At 42.7% G+C, this 20057-nt stretch overlaps 11 non-coding genes across 11 annotated transcripts; all 11 read right to left on the bottom strand.

Annotated features, from left to right (window-relative positions):
• Nucleotides 1–1479: 1479 nt before the first annotated feature.
• Nucleotides 1480–1598, bottom strand: LOC134079285 (5S ribosomal RNA). Its single transcript, XR_009938930.1, has one exon. It is a non-coding gene; the product is annotated as a 5S ribosomal RNA (ribosomal RNA).
• Nucleotides 1599–3214: 1616 nt separating this feature from the next.
• LOC134079286 (5S ribosomal RNA) lies at nt 3215–3333 on the bottom strand. Its single transcript, XR_009938931.1, has one exon. It is a non-coding gene; the product is annotated as a 5S ribosomal RNA (ribosomal RNA).
• Nucleotides 3334–4951: 1618 nt separating this feature from the next.
• Nucleotides 4952–5070, bottom strand: LOC134079287 (5S ribosomal RNA). Its single transcript, XR_009938932.1, has one exon. It is a non-coding gene; the product is annotated as a 5S ribosomal RNA (ribosomal RNA).
• A 1618-nt stretch (nt 5071–6688) lies between these two features.
• Nucleotides 6689–6807, bottom strand: LOC134079289 (5S ribosomal RNA). The gene has a single exon (XR_009938933.1). It is a non-coding gene; the product is annotated as a 5S ribosomal RNA (ribosomal RNA).
• A 1616-nt stretch (nt 6808–8423) lies between these two features.
• Nucleotides 8424–8542, bottom strand: LOC134079290 (5S ribosomal RNA). The gene has a single exon (XR_009938934.1). It is a non-coding gene; the product is annotated as a 5S ribosomal RNA (ribosomal RNA).
• Nucleotides 8543–10159: 1617 nt separating this feature from the next.
• Nucleotides 10160–10278, bottom strand: LOC134079291 (5S ribosomal RNA). Its single transcript, XR_009938935.1, has one exon. It is a non-coding gene; the product is annotated as a 5S ribosomal RNA (ribosomal RNA).
• A 1618-nt stretch (nt 10279–11896) lies between these two features.
• Nucleotides 11897–12015, bottom strand: LOC134079292 (5S ribosomal RNA). Its single transcript, XR_009938936.1, has one exon. It is a non-coding gene; the product is annotated as a 5S ribosomal RNA (ribosomal RNA).
• A 1617-nt stretch (nt 12016–13632) lies between these two features.
• LOC134079293 (5S ribosomal RNA) lies at nt 13633–13751 on the bottom strand. Its single transcript, XR_009938937.1, has one exon. It is a non-coding gene; the product is annotated as a 5S ribosomal RNA (ribosomal RNA).
• Nucleotides 13752–15367: 1616 nt separating this feature from the next.
• On the bottom strand, nt 15368–15486 carry LOC134079294 (5S ribosomal RNA). The gene has a single exon (XR_009938938.1). It is a non-coding gene; the product is annotated as a 5S ribosomal RNA (ribosomal RNA).
• A 1617-nt stretch (nt 15487–17103) lies between these two features.
• LOC134079296 (5S ribosomal RNA) lies at nt 17104–17222 on the bottom strand. The gene has a single exon (XR_009938940.1). It is a non-coding gene; the product is annotated as a 5S ribosomal RNA (ribosomal RNA).
• A 1618-nt stretch (nt 17223–18840) lies between these two features.
• On the bottom strand, nt 18841–18959 carry LOC134079297 (5S ribosomal RNA). The gene has a single exon (XR_009938941.1). It is a non-coding gene; the product is annotated as a 5S ribosomal RNA (ribosomal RNA).
• Between the last annotated feature and the right edge of the window lie 1098 nt (nt 18960–20057).

Genomic DNA, 20057 nt, shown 5'->3' on the forward strand with positions numbered 1-20057 from the left:
TGAAGAATACAACAAATGGCATTTAAAACTTGGTAACATTTCCAATAACTGTTCCTTCTTTATCCTAAAAACGATGGGTACTGACAGAAGAGTTTGGTTAGGCAAGTGCACCTACTTTACTCACAGTACAACATACATAGGGCAGCTTTATCTCTGATTAAAACGCTCACAGATTTGTTTAGAAGCTAAATAAATTGTAATGGTGACATAGCATGTCAAAAACCACTTGGTGTGTACACCATTTGAAACTACCACAAGTAAATTAGAAAATGTCACTGGAGTAAAAAAAAGCTCAGCTTTTCAAACAAAGATGATACTCAAAGCTAAGGAGAGAAATCAGTGTCTGGCCATGCATGAGAATATAAAACCACTAAGTATTTGATGGGATATAAAAAAAAAAAAATCTGTTTTTCTAAGCAGAGCGAAAACACAGGGGACGTTTCATTGGAGAGAACAGCCCTAATTTACAATTCATAAAATATGAGCTTCGTTTTAGAAACTTAGCCTCTCAATGAAAACAACGTACACATACCGGTCGGGATGCGGACGCTCCGAGTTGGGTCTCTGGCCAGTTAGGACTGCGCATTCAGGTCATGTGTTGTAAAGAGGGTTGTTTCGTGGATCCTCTTTGCTTCATCTTCGCCACGGAGAAAGAAAAAACAACTGCTCCAAATGCAGTTCTCTACTGGTGTGCTAGAGTCACTGGCAGCCAATGATCCATACATGTCCAGATGTACACTAGCGACAGAAAGCGTGGCGCTCCCTCCGGCGACGGAGACGTGAATGAGCGCTTCTCCTTAGCGCACGGTTTATATAGGCCTTATACGTAATAGTAGACACACGTCAATCGAATGCTGCATCTAATCCGACAACATAGGCTATGTAGTAGCAACTGCTGTCAAGCAAAACTTCATGAAGCACGCTGATATTAGCTTTTCATATATCAATTCGCTGTGCGTAAAAACAGGACCTTTGGTCACTCGCTCTACTTGGACATCCTGAAACGAGTAACCTACAGTTGTTCAGGAAAACACTACAATATCTGGGATGTCGAAGGCCATGCAGACTATAGGCTATTTTCCATACTCAGACAGTGTTGAAAAAATCACTTCGCAGCTCTTGGGCGAATGAACACAGCGAGACCGGGAATTGTACAACACGGTGAAAACTACATCGAAAACAAAGCTGTCACCCCAAAAAATAAGCTAAACATTCCAGATGAAAACAAGCACTAAAACTCCCCCAATCCGCCAGCTGTTTACAGTCAACTCGTGCAATTTTTTCCGACCTGTTGCTGGCTTAGCCTATATTTCCTACCTATGTATTTATTTATTTATTTATTTATGTATTTCTTTATTTTGCTTTCAAACGGAGGAAGCAAATATTCAAAGGGGTTGGAACGTCTACGTACTAGGGAGCAGGCACGCACAGACAGACAGCCTGAAAAAAAAAAAAGTTTCACTGGCTGATGGAGAGAAAAGCTTACGGCACCTGGTATTCCCAGGCGGTCTCCCATCCAAGTACTAACCAGGCCCGACGCTGCTTAGCTTCCGAGATCGGACGAGATCGGGCGTGTTCAGCGTGGTATGGCCGTAAGCGAAAGCAACCGGCCAAAGTAACCTACTTAAAGCTCCCTAACCCGGGTTGGAGACGCGTGTGTTGTGAAAGGTGAGGCACGCTACATTGTGTTCAAGAAAACAAAGGCGCATTTTCCGCGTGGAGTTCAACTTTGAAAGTGAAGAATACAACAAATGGCATTTAAAACTTGGTAACATTTCCAATAACTGTTCCTTCTTTATCCTAAAAACGATGGGTACTGACAGAAGAGTTTGGTTAGGCAAGTGCACCTACTTTACTCACAGTACAACATACATAGGGCAGCTTTATCTCTGATTAAAACGCTCACAGATTTGTTTAGAAGCTAAATAAATTGTAATGGTGACATAGCATGTCAAAAACCACTTGGTGTGTACACCATTTGAAACTACCACAAGTAAATTAGAAAATGTCACTGGAGTAAAAAAAAGCTCAGCTTTTCAAACAAAGATGATACTCAAAGCTAAGGAGAGAAATCAGTGTCTGGCCATGCATGAGAATATAAAACCACTAAGTATTTGATGGGATATAAAAAAAAAAAAATCTGTTTTTCTAAGCAGAGCGAAAACACAGGGGACGTTTCATTGGAGAGAACAGCCCTAATTTACAATTCATAAAATATGAGCTTCGTTTTAGAAACTTAGCCTCTCAATGAAAACAACGTACACATACCGGTCGGGATGCGGACGCTCCGAGTTGGGTCTCTGGCCAGTTAGGACTGCGCATTCAGGTCATGTGTTGTAAAGAGGGTTGTTTCGTGGATCCTCTTTGCTTCATCTTCGCCACGGAGAAAGAAAAAACAACTGCTCCAAATGCAGTTCTCTACTGGTGTGCTAGAGTCACTGGCAGCCAATGATCCATACATGTCCAGATGTACACTAGCGACAGAAAGCGTGGCGCTCCCTCCGGCGACGGAGACGTGAATGAGCGCTTCTCCTTAGCGCACGGTTTATATAGGCCTTATACGTAATAGTAGACACACGTCAATCGAATGCTGCATCTAATCCGACAACATAGGCTATGTAGTAGCAACTGCTGTCAAGCAAAACTTCATGAAGCACGCTGATATTAGCTTTTCATATATCAATTCGCTGTGCGTAAAAACAGGACCTTTGGTCACTCGCTCTACTTGGACATCCTGAAACGAGTAACCTACAGTTGTTCAGGAAAACACTACAATATCTGGGATGTCGAAGGCCATGCAGACTATAGGCTATTTTCCATACTCAGACAGTGTTGAAAAAATTACTTTGCAGCTCTTGGGCGAATGAACACAGCGAGACCGGGAATTGTACAACACGGTGAAAACTACATCGAAAACAAAGCTGTCACCCCAAAAAATAAGCTAAACATTCCAGATGAAAACAAGCACTAAAACTCCCCCAATCCGCCAGCTGTTTACAGTCAACTCGTGCAATTTTTTCCGACCTGTTGCTGGCTTAGCCTATATTTCCTACCTATGTATTTATTTATTTATTTATTTATGTATTTCTTTATTTTGCTTTCAAACGGAGGAAGCAAATATTCAAAGGGGTTGGAACGTCTACGTACTAGGGAGCAGGCACGCACAGACAGACAGCCTGAAAAAAAAAAAGTTTCACTGGCTGATGGAGAGAAAAGCTTACGGCACCTGGTATTCCCAGGCGGTCTCCCATCCAAGTACTAACCAGGCCCGACGCTGCTTAGCTTCCGAGATCGGACGAGATCGGGCGTGTTCAGCGTGGTATGGCCGTAAGCGAAAGCAACCGGCCAAAGTAACCTACTTAAAGCTCCCTAACCCGGGTTGGAGACGCGTGTGTTGTGAAAGGTGAGGTACGCTACATTGTGTTCAAGAAAACAAAGGCGCATTTTCCGCGTGGAGTTCAACTTTGAAAGTGAAGAATACAACAAATGGCATTTAAAACTTGGTAACATTTCCAATAACTGTTCCTTCTTTATCCTAAAAACGATGGGTACTGACAGAAGAGTTTGGTTAGGCAAGTGCACATACTTTACTCACAGTACAACATACATAGGGCAGCTTTATCTCTGATTAAAACGCTCACAGATTTGTTTAGAAGCTAAATAAATTGTAATGGTGACATAGCATGGCAAAAACCACTTGGTGTGTACACCATTTGAAACTACCACAAGTAAATTAGAAAATGTCACTGGAGTAAAAAAAAGCTCAGCTTTTCAAACAAAGATGATACTCAAAGCTAAGGAGAGAAATCAGTGTCTGGCCATGCATGAGAATATAAAACCACTAAGTATTTGATGGGATATAAAAAAAAAAAAAATCCGTTTTTCTAAGCAGAGCGAAAACACAGGAGACGTTTCATTGGAGAGAACAGCCCTAATTTACAATTCATAAAATATGAGCTTCGTTTTAGAAACTTAGCCTCTCAATGAAAACAACGTACACATACCGGTCGGGATGCGGACACTCCGAGTTGGGTCTCTAGCCAGTAAGGACTGCGCATTCAGGTCATGTGTTGTAAAGAGGGTTGTTTCGTGGATCCTCTTTGCTTCATCTTCGCCACGGAGAAAGAAAAAACAACTGCTCCTAATGCAGTTCTCTACTGGTGTGCTAGAGTCACTGGCAGCCAATGATCCATACATGTCCAGATGTACACTAGCGACAGAAAGCGTGGCGCTCCCTCCGGCGACGGAGACGTGAATGAGCGCTTCTCCTTAGCGCACGGTTTATATAGGCCTTATACGTAATAGTAGACACACGTCAATCGAATGCTGCATCTAATCCGACAACATAGGCTATGTAGTAGCAACTGCTGTCAAGCAAAACTTCATGAAGCACGCTGATATTAGCTTTTCATATATCAATTCGCTGTGCGTAAAAACAGGACCTTTGGTCACTCGCTCTACTTGGACATCCTGAAACGAGTAACCTACAGTTGTTCAGGAAAACACTACAATATCTGGGATGTCGAAGGCCATGCAGACTATAGGCTATTTTCCATACTCAGACAGTGTTGAAAAAATTACTTTGCAGCTCTTGGGCGAATGAACACAGCGAGACCGGGAATTGTACAACACGGTGAAAACTACATCGAAAACAAAGCTGTCACCCCAAAAAATAAGCTAAACATTCCAGATGAAAACAAGCACTAAAACTCCCCCAATCCGCCAGCTGTTTACAGTCAACTCGTGCAATTTTTTCCGACCTGTTGCTGGCTTAGCCTATATTTCCTACCTATGTATTTATTTATTTATTTATTTATGTATTTCTTTATTTTGCTTTCAAACGGAGGAAGCAAATATTCAAAGGGGTTGGAACGTCTACGTACTAGGGAGCAGGCACGCACAGACAGACAGCCTGAAAAAAAAAAAAGTTTCACTGGCTGATGGAGAGAAAAGCTTACGGCACCTGGTATTCCCAGGCGGTCTCCCATCCAAGTACTAACCAGGCCCGACGCTGCTTAGCTTCCGAGATCGGACGAGATCGGGCGTGTTCAGCGTGGTATGGCCGTAAGCGAAAGCAACCGGCCAAAGTAACCTACTTAAAGCTCCCTAACCCGGGTTGGAGACGCGTGTGTTGTGAAAGGTGAGGTACGCTACATTGTGTTCAAGAAAACAAAGGCGCATTTTCCGCGTGGAGTTCAACTTTGAAAGTGAAGAATACAACAAATGGCATTTAAAACTTGGTAACATTTCCAATAACTGTTCCTTCTTTATCCTAAAAACGATGGGTACTGACAGAAGAGTTTGGTTAGGCAAGTGCACATACTTTACTCACAGTACAACATACATAGGGCAGCTTTATCTCTGATTAAAACGCTCACAGATTTGTTTAGAAGCTAAATAAATTGTAATGGTGACATAGCCTGGCAAAAACCACTTGGTGTGTACACCATTTGAAACTACCACAAGTAAATTAGAAAATGTCACTGGAGTAAAAAAAAGCTCAGCTTTTCAAACAAAGATGATACTCAAAGCTAAGGAGAGAAATCAGTGTCTGGCCATGCATGAGAATATAAAACCACTAAGTATTTGATGGGATTTAAAAAAAAAAAAAATCCGTTTTTCTAAGCAGAGCGAAAACACAGGAGACGTTTCATTGGAGAGAACAGCCCTAATTTACAATTCATAAAATATGAGCTTCGTTTTAGAAACTTAGCCTCTCAATGAAAACAACGTACACATACCGGTCGGGATGCGGACGCTCCGAGTTGGGTCTCTGGCCAGTTAGGACTGCGCATTCAGGTCATGTGTTGTAAAGAGGGTTGTTTCGTGGATCCTCTTTGCTTCATCTTCGCCACGGAGAAAGAAAAAACAACTGCTCCAAATGCAGTTCTCTACTGGTGTGCTAGAGTCACTGGCAGCCAATGATCCATACATGTCCAGATGTACACTAGCGACAGAAAGCGTGGCGCTCCCTCCGGCGACGGAGACGTGAATGAGCGCTTCTCCTTAGCGCACGGTTTATATAGGCCTTATACGTAATAGTAGACACACGTCAATCGAATGCTGCATCTAATCCGACAACATAGGCTATGTAGTAGCAACTGCTGTCAAGCAAAACTTCATGAAGCACGCTGATATTAGCTTTTCATATATCAATTCGCTGTGCGTAAAAACAGGACCTTTGGTCACTCGCTCTACTTGGACATCCTGAAACGAGTAACCTACAGTTGTTCAGGAAAACACTACAATATCTGGGATGTCGAAGGCCATGCAGACTATAGGCTATTTTCCATACTCAGACAGTGTTGAAAAAATTACTTTGCAGCTCTTGGGCGAATGAACACAGCGAGACCGGGAATTGTACAACACGGTGAAAACTACATCGAAAACAAAGCTGTCACCCCAAAAAATAAGCTAAACATTCCAGATGAAAACAAGCACTAAAACTCCCCCAATCCGCCAGCTGTTTACAGTCAACTCGTGCAATTTTTTCCGACCTGTTGCTGGCTTAGCCTATATTTCCTACCTATGTATTTATTTATTTATTTATTTATGTATTTCTTTATTTTGCTTTCAAACGGAGGAAGCAAATATTCAAAGGGGTTGGAACGTCTACGTACTAGGGAGCAGGCACGCACAGACAGACAGCCTGAAAAAAAAAAAAGTTTCACTGGCTGATGGAGAGAAAAGCTTACGGCACCTGGTATTCCCAGGCGGTCTCCCATCCAAGTACTAACCAGGCCCGACGCTGCTTAGCTTCCGAGATCGGACGAGATCGGGCGTGTTCAGCGTGGTATGGCCGTAAGCGAAAGCAACCGGCCAAAGTAACCTACTTAAAGCTCCCTAACCCGGGTTGGAGACGCGTGTGTTGTGAAAGGTGAGGTACGCTACATTGTGTTCAAGAAAACAAAGGCGCATTTTCCGCGTGGAGTTCAACTTTGAAAGTGAAGAATACAACAAATGGCATTTAAAACTTGGTAACATTTCCAATAACTGTTCCTTCTTTATCCTAAAAACGATGGGTACTGACAGAAGAGTTTGGTTAGGCAAGTGCACATACTTTACTCACAGTACAACATACATAGGGCAGCTTTATCTCTGATTAAAACGCTCACAGGTTTGTTTAGAAGCTAAATAAATTGTAATGGTGACATAGCATGGCAAAAACCACTTGGTGTGTACACCATTTGAAACTACCACAAGTAAATTAGAAAATGTCACTGGAGTAAAAAAAAGCTCAGCTTTTCAAACAAAGATGATACTCAAAGCTAAGGAGAGAAATCAGTGTCTGGCCATGCATGAGAATATAAAACCACTAAGTATTTGATGGGATATAAAAAAAAAAAATCTGTTTTTCTAAGCAGAGCGAAAACACAGGGGACGTTTCATTGGAGAGAACAGCCCTAATTTACAATTCATAAAATATGAGCTTCGTTTTAGAAACTTAGCCTCTCAATGAAAACAACGTACACATACCGGTCGGGATGCGGACGCTCCGAGTTGGGTCTCTGGCCAGTTAGGACTGCGCATTCAGGTCATGTGTTGTAAAGAGGGTTGTTTCGTGGATCCTCTTTGCTTCATCTTCGCCACGGAGAAAGAAAAAACAACTGCTCCAAATGCAGTTCTCTACTGGTGTGCTAGAGTCACTGGCAGCCAATGATCCATACATGTCCAGATGTACACTAGCGACAGAAAGCATGGCGCTCCCTCCGGCGACGGAGACGTGAATGAGCGCTTCTCCTTAGCGCACGGTTTATATAGGCCTTATACGTAATAGTAGACACACGTCAATCGAATGCTGCATCTAATCCGACAACATAGGCTATGTAGTAGCAACTGCTGTCAAGCAAAACTTCATGAAGCACGCTGATATTAGCTTTTCATATATCAATTCGCTGTGCGTAAAAACAGGACCTTTGGTCACTCGCTCTACTTGGACATCCTGAAACGAGTAACCTACAGTTGTTCAGGAAAACACTACAATATCTGGGATGTCGAAGGCCATGCAGACTATAGGCTATTTTCCATACTCAGACAGTGTTGAAAAAATCACTTCGCAGCTCTTGGGCGAATGAACACAGCGAGACCGGGAATTGTACAACACGGTGAAAACTACATCGAAAACAAAGCTGTCACCCCAAAAAATAAGCTAAACATTCCAGATGAAAACAAGCACTAAAACTCCCCCAATCCGCCAGCTGTTTACAGTCAACTCGTGCAATTTTTTCCGACCTGTTGCTGGCTTAGCCTATATTTCCTACCTATGTATTTATTTATTTATTTATTTATGTATTTCTTTATTTTGCTTTCAAACGGAGGAAGCAAATATTCAAAGGGGTTGGAACGTCTACGTACTAGGGAGCAGGCACGCACAGACAGACAGCCTGAAAAAAAAAAAAGTTTCACTGGCTGATGGAGAGAAAAGCTTACGGCACCTGGTATTCCCAGGCGGTCTCCCATCCAAGTACTAACCAGGCCCGACGCTGCTTAGCTTCCGAGATCGGACGAGATCGGGCGTGTTCAGCGTGGTATGGCCGTAAGCGAAAGCAACCGGCCAAAGTAACCTACTTAAAGCTCCCTAACCCGGGTTGGAGACGCGTGTGTTGTGAAAGGTGAGGCACGCTACATTGTGTTCAAGAAAACAAAGGCGCATTTTCCGCGTGGAGTTCAACTTTGAAAGTGAAGAATACAACAAATGGCATTTAAAACTTGGTAACATTTCCAATAACTGTTCCTTCTTTATCCTAAAAACGATGGGTACTGACAGAAGAGTTTGGTTAGGCAAGTGCACCTACTTTACTCACAGTACAACATACATAGGGCAGCTTTATCTCTGATTAAAACGCTCACAGATTTGTTTAGAAGCTAAATAAATTGTAATGGTGACATATCATGTCAAAAACCACTTGGTGTGTACACCATTTGAAACTACCACAAGTAAATTAGAAAATGTCACTGGAGTAAAAAAAAGCTCAGCTTTTCAAACAAAGATGATACTCAAAGCTAAGGAGAGAAATCGGTGTCTGGCCATGCATGAGAATATAAAACCACTAAGTATTTGATGGGATATAAAAAAAAAAAAATCTGTTTTTCTAAGCAGAGCGAAAACACAGGGGACGTTTCATTGGAGAGAACAGCCCTAATTTACAATTCATAAAATATGAGCTTCGTTTTAGAAACTTAGCCTCTCAATGAAAACAACGTACACATACCGGTCGGGATGCGGACGCTCCGAGTTGGGTCTCTGGCCAGTTAGGACTGCGCATTCAGGTCATGTGTTGTAAAGAGGGTTGTTTCGTGGATCCTCTTTGCTTCATCTTCGCCACGGAGAAAGAAAAAACAACTGCTCCAAATGCAGTTCTCTACTGGTGTGCTAGAGTCACTGGCAGCCAATGATCCATACATGTCCAGATGTACACTAGCGACAGAAAGCGTGGCGCTCCCTCCGGCGACGGAGACGTGAATGAGCGCTTCTCCTTAGCGCACGGTTTATATAGGCCTTATACGTAATAGTAGACACACGTCAATCGAATGCTGCATCTAATCCGACAACATAGGCTATGTAGTAGCAACTGCTGTCAAGCAAAACTTCATGAAGCACGCTGATATTAGCTTTTCATATATCAATTCGCTGTGCGTAAAAACAGGACCTTTGGTCACTCGCTCTACTTGGACATCCTGAAACGAGTAACCTACAGTTGTTCAGGAAAACACTACAATATCTGGGATGTCGAAGGCCATGCAGACTATAGGCTATTTTCCATACTCAGACAGTGTTGAAAAAATTACTTTGCAGCTCTTGGGCGAATGAACACAGCGAGACCGGGAATTGTACAACACGGTGAAAACTACATCGAAAACAAAGCTGTCACCCCAAAAAATAAGCTAAACATTCCAGATGAAAACAAGCACTAAAACTCCCCCAATCCGCCAGCTGTTTACAGTCAACTCGTGCAATTTTTTCCGACCTGTTGCTGGCTTAGCCTATATTTCCTACCTATGTATTTATTTATTTATTTATTTATGTATTTCTTTATTTTGCTTTCAAACGGAGGAAGCAAATATTCAAAGGGGTTGGAACGTCTACGTACTAGGGAGCAGGCACGCACAGACAGACAGCCTGAAAAAAAAAAAAGTTTCACTGGCTGATGGAGAGAAAAGCTTACGGCACCTGGTATTCCCAGGCGGTCTCCCATCCAAGTACTAACCAGGCCCGACGCTGCTTAGCTTCCGAGATCGGACGAGATCGGGCGTGTTCAGCGTGGTATGGCCGTAAGCGAAAGCAACCGGCCAAAGTAACCTACTTAAAGCTCCCTAACCCGGGTTGGAGACGCGTGTGTTGTGAAAGGTGAGGTACGCTACATTGTGTTCAAGAAAACAAAGGCGCATTTTCCGCGTGGAGTTCAACTTTGAAAGTGAAGAATACAACAAATGGCATTTAAAACTTGGTAACATTTCCAATAACTGTTCCTTCTTTATCCTAAAAACGATGGGTACTGACAGAAGAGTTTGGTTAGGCAAGTGCACATACTTTACTCACAGTACAACATACATAGGGCAGCTTTATCTCTGATTAAAACGCTCACAGATTTGTTTAGAAGCTAAATAAATTGTAATGGTCACATAGCATGGCAAAAACCACTTGGTGTGTACACCATTTGAAACTACCACAAGTAAATTAGAAAATGTCACTGGAGTAAAAAAAAGCTCAGCTTTTCAAACAAAGATGATACTCAAAGCTAAGGAGAGAAATCAGTGTCTGGCCATGCATGAGAATATAAAACCACTAAGTATTTGATGGGATTTAAAAAAAAAAAAAACCCGTTTTTCTAAGCAGAGCGAAAACACAGGAGACGTTTCATTGGAGAGAACAGCCCTAATTTACAATTCATAAAATATGAGCTTCGTTTTAGAAACTTAGCCTCTCAATGAAAACAACGTACACATACCGGTTGGGATGCGGACGCTCCGAGTTGGGTCTCTGGCCAGTTAGGACTGCGCATTCAGGTCATGTGTTGTAAAGAGGGTTGTTTCGTGGATCCTCTTTGCTTCATCTTCGCCACGGAGAAAGAAAAAACAACTGCTCCAAATGCAGTTCTCTACTGGTGTGCTAGAGTCACTGGCAGCCAATGATCCATACATGTCCAGATGTACACTAGCGACAGAAAGCGTGGCGCTCCCTCCGGCGACGGAGACGTGAATGAGCGCTTCTCCTTAGCGCACGGTTTATATAGGCCTTATACGTAATAGTAGACACACGTCAATCGAATGCTGCATCTAATCCGACAACATAGGCTATGTAGTAGCAACTGCTGTCAAGCAAAACTTCATGAAGCACGCTGATATTAGCTTTTCATATATCAATTCGCTGTGCGTAAAAACAGGACCTTTGGTCACTCGCTCTACTTGGACATCCTGAAACGAGTAACCTACAGTTGTTCAGGAAAACACTACAATATCTGGGATGTCGAAGGCCATGCAGACTATAGGCTATTTTCCATACTCAGACAGTGTTGAAAAAATTACTTTGCAGCTCTTGGGCGAATGAACACAGCGAGACCGGGAATTGTACAACACGGTGAAAACTACATCGAAAACAAAGCTGTCACCCCAAAAAATAAGCTAAACATTCCAGATGAAAACAAGCACTAAAACTCCCCCAATCCGCCAGCTGTTTACAGTCAACTCGTGCAATTTTTTCCGACCTGTTGCTGGCTTAGCCTATATTTCCTACCTATGTATTTATTTATTTATTTATTTATGTATTTCTTTATTTTGCTTTCAAACGGAGGAAGCAAATATTCAAAGGGGTTGGAACGTCTACGTACTAGGGAGCAGGCACGCACAGACAGACAGCCTGAAAAAAAAAAAAGTTTCACTGGCTGATGGAGAGAAAAGCTTACGGCACCTGGTATTCCCAGGCGGTCTCCCATCCAAGTACTAACCAGGCCCGACGCTGCTTAGCTTCCGAGATCGGACGAGATCGGGCGTGTTCAGCGTGGTATGGCCGTAAGCGAAAGCAACCGGCCAAAGTAACCTACTTAAAGCTCCCTAACCCGGGTTGGAGACGCGTGTGTTGTGAAAGGTGAGGTACGCTACATTGTGTTCAAGAAAACAAAGGCGCATTTTCCGCGTGGAGTTCAACTTTGAAAGTGAAGAATACAACAAATGGCATTTAAAACTTGGTAACATTTCCAATAACTGTTCCTTCTTTATCCTAAAAACGATGGGTACTGACAGAAGAGTTTGGTTAGGCAAGTGCACATACTTTACTCACAGTACAACATACATAGGGCAGCTTTATCTCTGATTAAAACGCTCACAGATTTGTTTAGAAGCTAAATAAATTGTAATGGTGACATAGCATGTCAAAAACCACTTGGTGTGTACACCATTTGAAACTACCACAAGTAAATTAGAAAATGTCACTGGAGTAAAAAAAAGCTCAGCTTTTCAAACAAAGATGGTACTCAAAGCTAAGGAGAGAAATCAGTGTCTGGCCATGCATGAGAATATAAAACCACTAAGTATTTGATGGGATATAAAAAAAAAAAAATCTGTTTTTCTAAGCAGAGCGAAAACACAGGGGACGTTTCATTGGAGAGAACAGCCCTAATTTACAATTCATAAAATATGAGCTTCGTTTTAGAAACTTAGCCTCTCAATGAAAACAACGTACACATACCGGTCGGGATGCGGACGCTCCGAGTTGGGTCTCTGGCCAGTTAGGACTGCGCATTCAGGTCATGTGTTGTAAAGAGGGTTGTTTCGTGGATCCTCTTTGCTTCATCTTCGCCACGGAGAAAGAAAAAACAACTGCTCCAAATGCAGTTCTCTACTGGTGTGCTAGAGTCACTGGCAGCCAATGATCCATACATGTCCAGATGTACACTAGCGACAGAAAGCGTGGCGCTCCCTCCGGCGACGGAGACGTGAATGAGCGCTTCTCCTTAGCGCACGGTTTATATAGGCCTTATACGTAATAGTAGACACACGTCAATCGAATGCTGCATCTAATCCGACAACATAGGCTATGTAGTAGCAACTGCTGTCAAGCAAAACTTCATGAAGCACGCTGATATTAGCTTTTCATATATCAATTCGCTGTGCGTAAAAACAGGACCTTTGGTCACTCGCTCTACTTGGACATCCTGAAACGAGTAACCTACAGTTGTTCAGGAAAACACTACAATATCTGGGATGTCGAAGGCCATGCAGACTATAGGCTATTTTCCATACTCAGACAGTGTTGAAAAAATTACTTTGCAGCTCTTGGGCGAATGAACACAGCGAGACCGGGAATTGTACAACACGGTGAAAACTACATCGAAAACAAAGCTGTCACCCCAAAAAATAAGCTAAACATTCCAGATGAAAACAAGCACTAAAACTCCCCCAATCCGCCAGCTGTTTACAGTCAACTCGTGCAATTTTTTCCGACCTGTTGCTGGCTTAGCCTATATTTCCTACCTATGTATTTATTTATTTATTTATTTATGTATTTCTTTATTTTGCTTTCAAACGGAGGAAGCAAATATTCAAAGGGGTTGGAACGTCTACGTACTAGGGAGCAGGCACGCACAGACAGACAGCCTGAAAAAAAAAAAAGTTTCACTGGCTGATGGAGAGAAAAGCTTACGGCACCTGGTATTCCCAGGCGGTCTCCCATCCAAGTACTAACCAGGCCCGACGCTGCTTAGCTTCCGAGATCGGACGAGATCGGGCGTGTTCAGCGTGGTATGGCCGTAAGCGAAAGCAACCGGCCAAAGTAACCTACTTAAAGCTCCCTAACCCGGGTTGGAGACGCGTGTGTTGTGAAAGGTGAGGTACGCTACATTGTGTTCAAGAAAACAAAGGCGCATTTTCCGCGTGGAGTTCAACTTTGAAAGTGAAGAATACAACAAATGGCATTTAAAACTTGGTAACATTTCCAATAACTGTTCCTTCTTTATCCTAAAAACGATGGGTACTGACAGAAGAGTTTGGTTAGGCAAGTGCACATACTTTACTCACAGTACAACATACATAGGGCAGCTTTATCTCTGATTAAAACGCTCACAGGTTTGTTTAGAAGCTAAATAAATTGTAATGGTGACATAGCATGGCAAAAACCACTTGGTGTGTACACCATTTGAAACTACCACAAGTAAATTAGAAAATGTCACTGGAGTAAAAAAAAGCTCAGCTTTTCAAACAAAGATGATACTCAAAGCTAAGGAGAGAAATCAGTGTCTGGCCATGCATGAGAATATAAAACCACTAAGTATTTGATGGGATATAAAAAAAAAAAATCTGTTTTTCTAAGCAGAGCGAAAACACAGGGGACGTTTCATTGGAGAGAACAGCCCTAATTTACAATTCATAAAATATGAGCTTCGTTTTAGAAACTTAGCCTCTCAATGAAAACAACGTACACATACCGGTCGGGATGCGGACGCTCCGAGTTGGGTCTCTGGCCAGTTAGGACTGCGCATTCAGGTCATGTGTTGTAAAGAGGGTTGTTTCGTGGATCCTCTTTGCTTCATCTTCGCCACGGAGAAAGAAAAAACAACTGCTCCAAATGCAGTTCTCTACTGGTGTGCTAGAGTCACTGGCAGCCAATGATCCATACATGTCCAGATGTACACTAGCGACAGAAAGCATGGCGCTCCCTCCGGCGACGGAGACGTGAATGAGCGCTTCTCCTTAGCGCACGGTTTATATAGGCCTTATACGTAATAGTAGACACACGTCAATCGAATGCTGCATCTAATCCGACAACATAGGCTATGTAGTAGCAACTGCTGTCAAGCAAAACTTCATGAAGCACGCTGATATTAGCTTTTCATATATCAATTCGCTGTGCGTAAAAACAGGACCTTTGGTCACTCGCTCTACTTGGACATCCTGAAACGAGTAACCTACAGTTGTTCAGGAAAACACTACAATATCTGGGATGTCGAAGGCCATGCAGACTATAGGCTATTTTCCATACTCAGACAGTGTTGAAAAAATCACTTCGCAGCTCTTGGGCGAATGAACACAGCGAGACCGGGAATTGTACAACACGGTGAAAACTACATCGAAAACAAAGCTGTCACCCCAAAAAATAAGCTAAACATTCCAGATGAAAACAAGCACTAAAACTCCCCCAATCCGCCAGCTGTTTACAGTCAACTCGTGCAATTTTTTCCGACCTGTTGCTGGCTTAGCCTATATTTCCTACCTATGTATTTATTTATTTATTTATTTATGTATTTCTTTATTTTGCTTTCAAACGGAGGAAGCAAATATTCAAAGGGGTTGGAACGTCTACGTACTAGGGAGCAGGCACGCACAGACAGACAGCCTGAAAAAAAAAAAAGTTTCACTGGCTGATGGAGAGAAAAGCTTACGGCACCTGGTATTCCCAGGCGGTCTCCCATCCAAGTACTAACCAGGCCCGACGCTGCTTAGCTTCCGAGATCGGACGAGATCGGGCGTGTTCAGCGTGGTATGGCCGTAAGCGAAAGCAACCGGCCAAAGTAACCTACTTAAAGCTCCCTAACCCGGGTTGGAGACGCGTGTGTTGTGAAAGGTGAGGTACGCTACATTGTGTTCAAGAAAACAAAGGCGCATTTTCCGCGTGGAGTTCAACTTTGAAAGTGAAGAATACAACAAATGGCATTTAAAACTTGGTAACATTTCCAATAACTGTTCCTTCTTTATCCTAAAAACGATGGGTACTGACAGAAGAGTTTGGTTAGGCAAGTGCACCTACTTTACTCACAGTACAACATACATAGGGCAGCTTTATCTCTGATTAAAACGCTCACAGATTTGTTTAGAAGCTAAATAAATTGTAATGGTGACATAGCATGTCAAAAACCACTTGGTGTGTACACCATTTGAAACTACCACAAGTAAATTAGAAAATGTCACTGGAGTAAAAAAAAGCTCAGCTTTTCAAACAAAGATGATACTCAAAGCTAAGGAGAGAAATCAGTGTCTGGCCATGCATGAGAATATAAAACCACTAAGTATTTGATGGGATATAAAAAAAAAAAAATCTGTTTTTCTAAGCAGAGCGAAAACACAGGGGACGTTTCATTGGAGAGAACAGCCCTAATTTACAATTCATAAAATATGAGCTTCGTTTTAGAAACTTAGCCTCTCAATGAAAACAACGTACACATACCGGTCGGGATGCGGACGCTCCGAGTTGGGTCTCTGGCCAGTTAGGACTGCGCATTCAGGTCATGTGTTGTAAAGAGGGTTGTTTCGTGGATCCTCTTTGCTTCATCTTCGCCACGGAGAAAGAAAAAACAACTGCTCCAAATGCAGTTCTCTACTGGTGTGCTAGAGTCACTGGCAGCCAATGATCCATACATGTCCAGATGTACACTAGCGACAGAAAGCGTGGCGCTCCCTCCGGCGACGGAGACGTGAATGAGCGCTTCTCCTTAGCGCACGGTTTATATAGGCCTTATACGTAATAGTAGACACACGTCAATCGAATGCTGCATCTAATCCGACAACATAGGCTATGTAGTAGCAACTGCTGTCAAGCAAAACTTCATGAAGCACGCTGATATTAGCTTTTCATATATCAATTCGCTGTGCGTAAAAACAGGACCTTTGGTCACTCGCTCTACTTGGACATCCTGAAACGAGTAACCTACAGTTGTTCAGGAAAACACTACAATATCTGGGATGTCGAAGGCCATGCAGACTATAGGCTATTTTCCATACTCAGACAGTGTTGAAAAAATTACTTTGCAGCTCTTGGGCGAATGAACACAGCGAGACCGGGAATTGTACAACACGGTGAAAACTACATCGAAAACAAAGCTGTCACCCCAAAAAATAAGCTAAACATTCCAGATGAAAACAAGCACTAAAACTCCCCCAATCCGCCAGCTGTTTACAGTCAACTCGTGCAATTTTTTCCGACCTGTTGCTGGCTTAGCCTATATTTCCTACCTATGTATTTATTTATTTATTTATTTATGTATTTCTTTATTTTGCTTTCAAACGGAGGAAGCAAATATTCAAAGGGGTTGGAACGTCTACGTACTAGGGAGCAGGCACGCACAGACAGACAGCCTGAAAAAAAAAAAAGTTTCACTGGCTGATGGAGAGAAAAGCTTACGGCACCTGGTATTCCCAGGCGGTCTCCCATCCAAGTACTAACCAGGCCCGACGCTGCTTAGCTTCCGAGATCGGACGAGATCGGGCGTGTTCAGCGTGGTATGGCCGTAAGCGAAAGCAACCGGCCAAAGTAACCTACTTAAAGCTCCCTAACCCGGGTTGGAGACGCGTGTGTTGTGAAAGGTGAGGTACGCTACATTGTGTTCAAGAAAACAAAGGCGCATTTTCCGCGTGGAGTTCAACTTTGAAAGTGAAGAATACAACAAATGGCATTTAAAACTTGGTAACATTTCCAATAACTGTTCCTTCTTTATCCTAAAAACGATGGGTACTGACAGAAGAGTTTGGTTAGGCAAGTGCACATACTTTACTCACAGTACAACATACATAGGGCAGCTTTATCTCTGATTAAAACGCTCACAGATTTGTTTAGAAGCTAAATAAATTGTAATGGTGACATAGCATGGCAAAAACCACTTGGTGTGTACACCATTTGAAACTACCACAAGTAAATTAGAAAATGTCACTGGAGTAAAAAAAAGCTCAGCTTTTCAAACAAAGATGATACTCAAAGCTAAGGAGAGAAATCAGTGTCTGGCCATGCATGAGAATATAAAACCACTAAGTATTTGATGGGATATAAAAAAAAAAAAAATCCGTTTTTCTAAGCAGAGCGAAAACACAGGAGACGTTTCATTGGAGAGAACAGCCCTAATTTACAATTCATAAAATATGAGCTTCGTTTTAGAAACTTAGCCTCTCAATGAAAACAACGTACACATACCGGTCGGGATGCGGACACTCCGAGTTGGGTCTCTAGCCAGTAAGGACTGCGCATTCAGGTCATGTGTTGTAAAGAGGGTTGTTTCGTGGATCCTCTTTGCTTCATCTTCGCCACGGAGAAAGAAAAAACAACTGCTCCTAATGCAGTTCTCTACTGGTGTGCTAGAGTCACTGGCAGCCAATGATCCATACATGTCCAGATGTACACTAGCGACAGAAAGCGTGGCGCTCCCTCCGGCGACGGAGACGTGAATGAGCGCTTCTCCTTAGCGCACGGTTTATATAGGCCTTATACGTAATAGTAGACACACGTCAATCGAATGCTGCATCTAATCCGACAACATAGGCTATGTAGTAGCAACTGCTGTCAAGCAAAACTTCATGAAGCACGCTGATATTAGCTTTTCATATATCAATTCGCTGTGCGTAAAAACAGGACCTTTGGTCACTCGCTCTACTTGGACATCCTGAAACGAGTAACCTACAGTTGTTCAGGAAAACACTACAATATCTGGGATGTCGAAGGCCATGCAGACTATAGGCTATTTTCCATACTCAGACAGTGTTGAAAAAATTACTTTGCAGCTCTTGGGCGAATGAACACAGCGAGACCGGGAATTGTACAACACGGTGAAAACTACATCGAAAACAAAGCTGTCACCCCAAAAAATAAGCTAAACATTCCAGATGAAAACAAGCACTAAAACTCCCCCAATCCGCCAGCTGTTTACAGTCAACTCGTGCAATTTTTTCCGACCTGTTGCTGGCTTAGCCTATATTTCCTACCTATGTATTTATTTATTTATTTATTTATGTATTTCTTTATTTTGCTTTCAAACGGAGGAAGCAAATATTCAAAGGGGTTGGAACGTCTACGTACTAGGGAGCAGGCACGCACAGACAGACAGCCTGAAAAAAAAAAAAGTTTCACTGGCTGATGGAGAGAAAAGCTTACGGCACCTGGTATTCCCAGGCGGTCTCCCATCCAAGTACTAACCAGGCCCGACGCTGCTTAGCTTCCGAGATCGGACGAGATCGGGCGTGTTCAGCGTGGTATGGCCGTAAGCGAAAGCAACCGGCCAAAGTAACCTACTTAAAGCTCCCTAACCCGGGTTGGAGACGCGTGTGTTGTGAAAGGTGAGGTACGCTACATTGTGTTCAAGAAAACAAAGGCGCATTTTCCGCGTGGAGTTCAACTTTGAAAGTGAAGAATACAACAAATGGCATTTAAAACTTGGTAACATTTCCAATAACTGTTCCTTCTTTATCCTAAAAACGATGGGTACTGACAGAAGAGTTTGGTTAGGCAAGTGCACATACTTTACTCACAGTACAACATACATAGGGCAGCTTTATCTCTGATTAAAACGCTCACAGATTTGTTTAGAAGCTAAATAAATTGTAATGGTGACATAGCATGGCAAAAACCACTTGGTGTGTACACCATTTGAAACTACCACAAGTAAATTAGAAAATGTCACTGGAGTAAAAAAAAGCTCAGCTTTTCAAACAAAGATGATACTCAAAGCTAAGGAGAGAAATCAGTGTCTGGCCATGCATGAGAATATAAAACCACTAAGTATTTGATGGGATTTAAAAAAAAAAAAAATCCGTTTTTCTAAGCAGAGCGAAAACACAGGAGACGTTTCATTGGAGAGAACAGCCCTAATTTACAATTCATAAAATATGAGCTTCGTTTTAGAAACTTAGCCTCTCAATGAAAACAACGTACACATACCGGTCGGGATGCGGACGCTCCGAGTTGGGTCTCTGGCCAGTTAGGACTGCGCATTCAGGTCATGTGTTGTAAAGAGGGTTGTTTCGTGGATCCTCTTTGCTTCATCTTCGCCACGGAGAAAGAAAAAACAACTGCTCCAAATGCAGTTCTCTACTGGTGTGCTAGAGTCACTGGCAGCCAATGATCCATACATGTCCAGATGTACACTAGCGACAGAAAGCGTGGCGCTCCCTCCGGCGACGGAGACGTGAATGAGCGCTTCTCCTTAGCGCACGGTTTATATAGGCCTTATACGTAATAGTAGACACACGTCAATCGAATGCTGCATCTAATCCGACAACATAGGCTATGTAGTAGCAACTGCTGTCAAGCAAAACTTCATGAAGCACGCTGATATTAGCTTTTCATATATCAATTCGCTGTGCGT

This window comes from Sardina pilchardus, chromosome 4 (genome assembly GCF_963854185.1).
Source record: "Sardina pilchardus chromosome 4, fSarPil1.1, whole genome shotgun sequence".
Lineage (NCBI taxonomy): Eukaryota > Metazoa > Chordata > Actinopteri > Clupeiformes > Clupeidae > Sardina > Sardina pilchardus.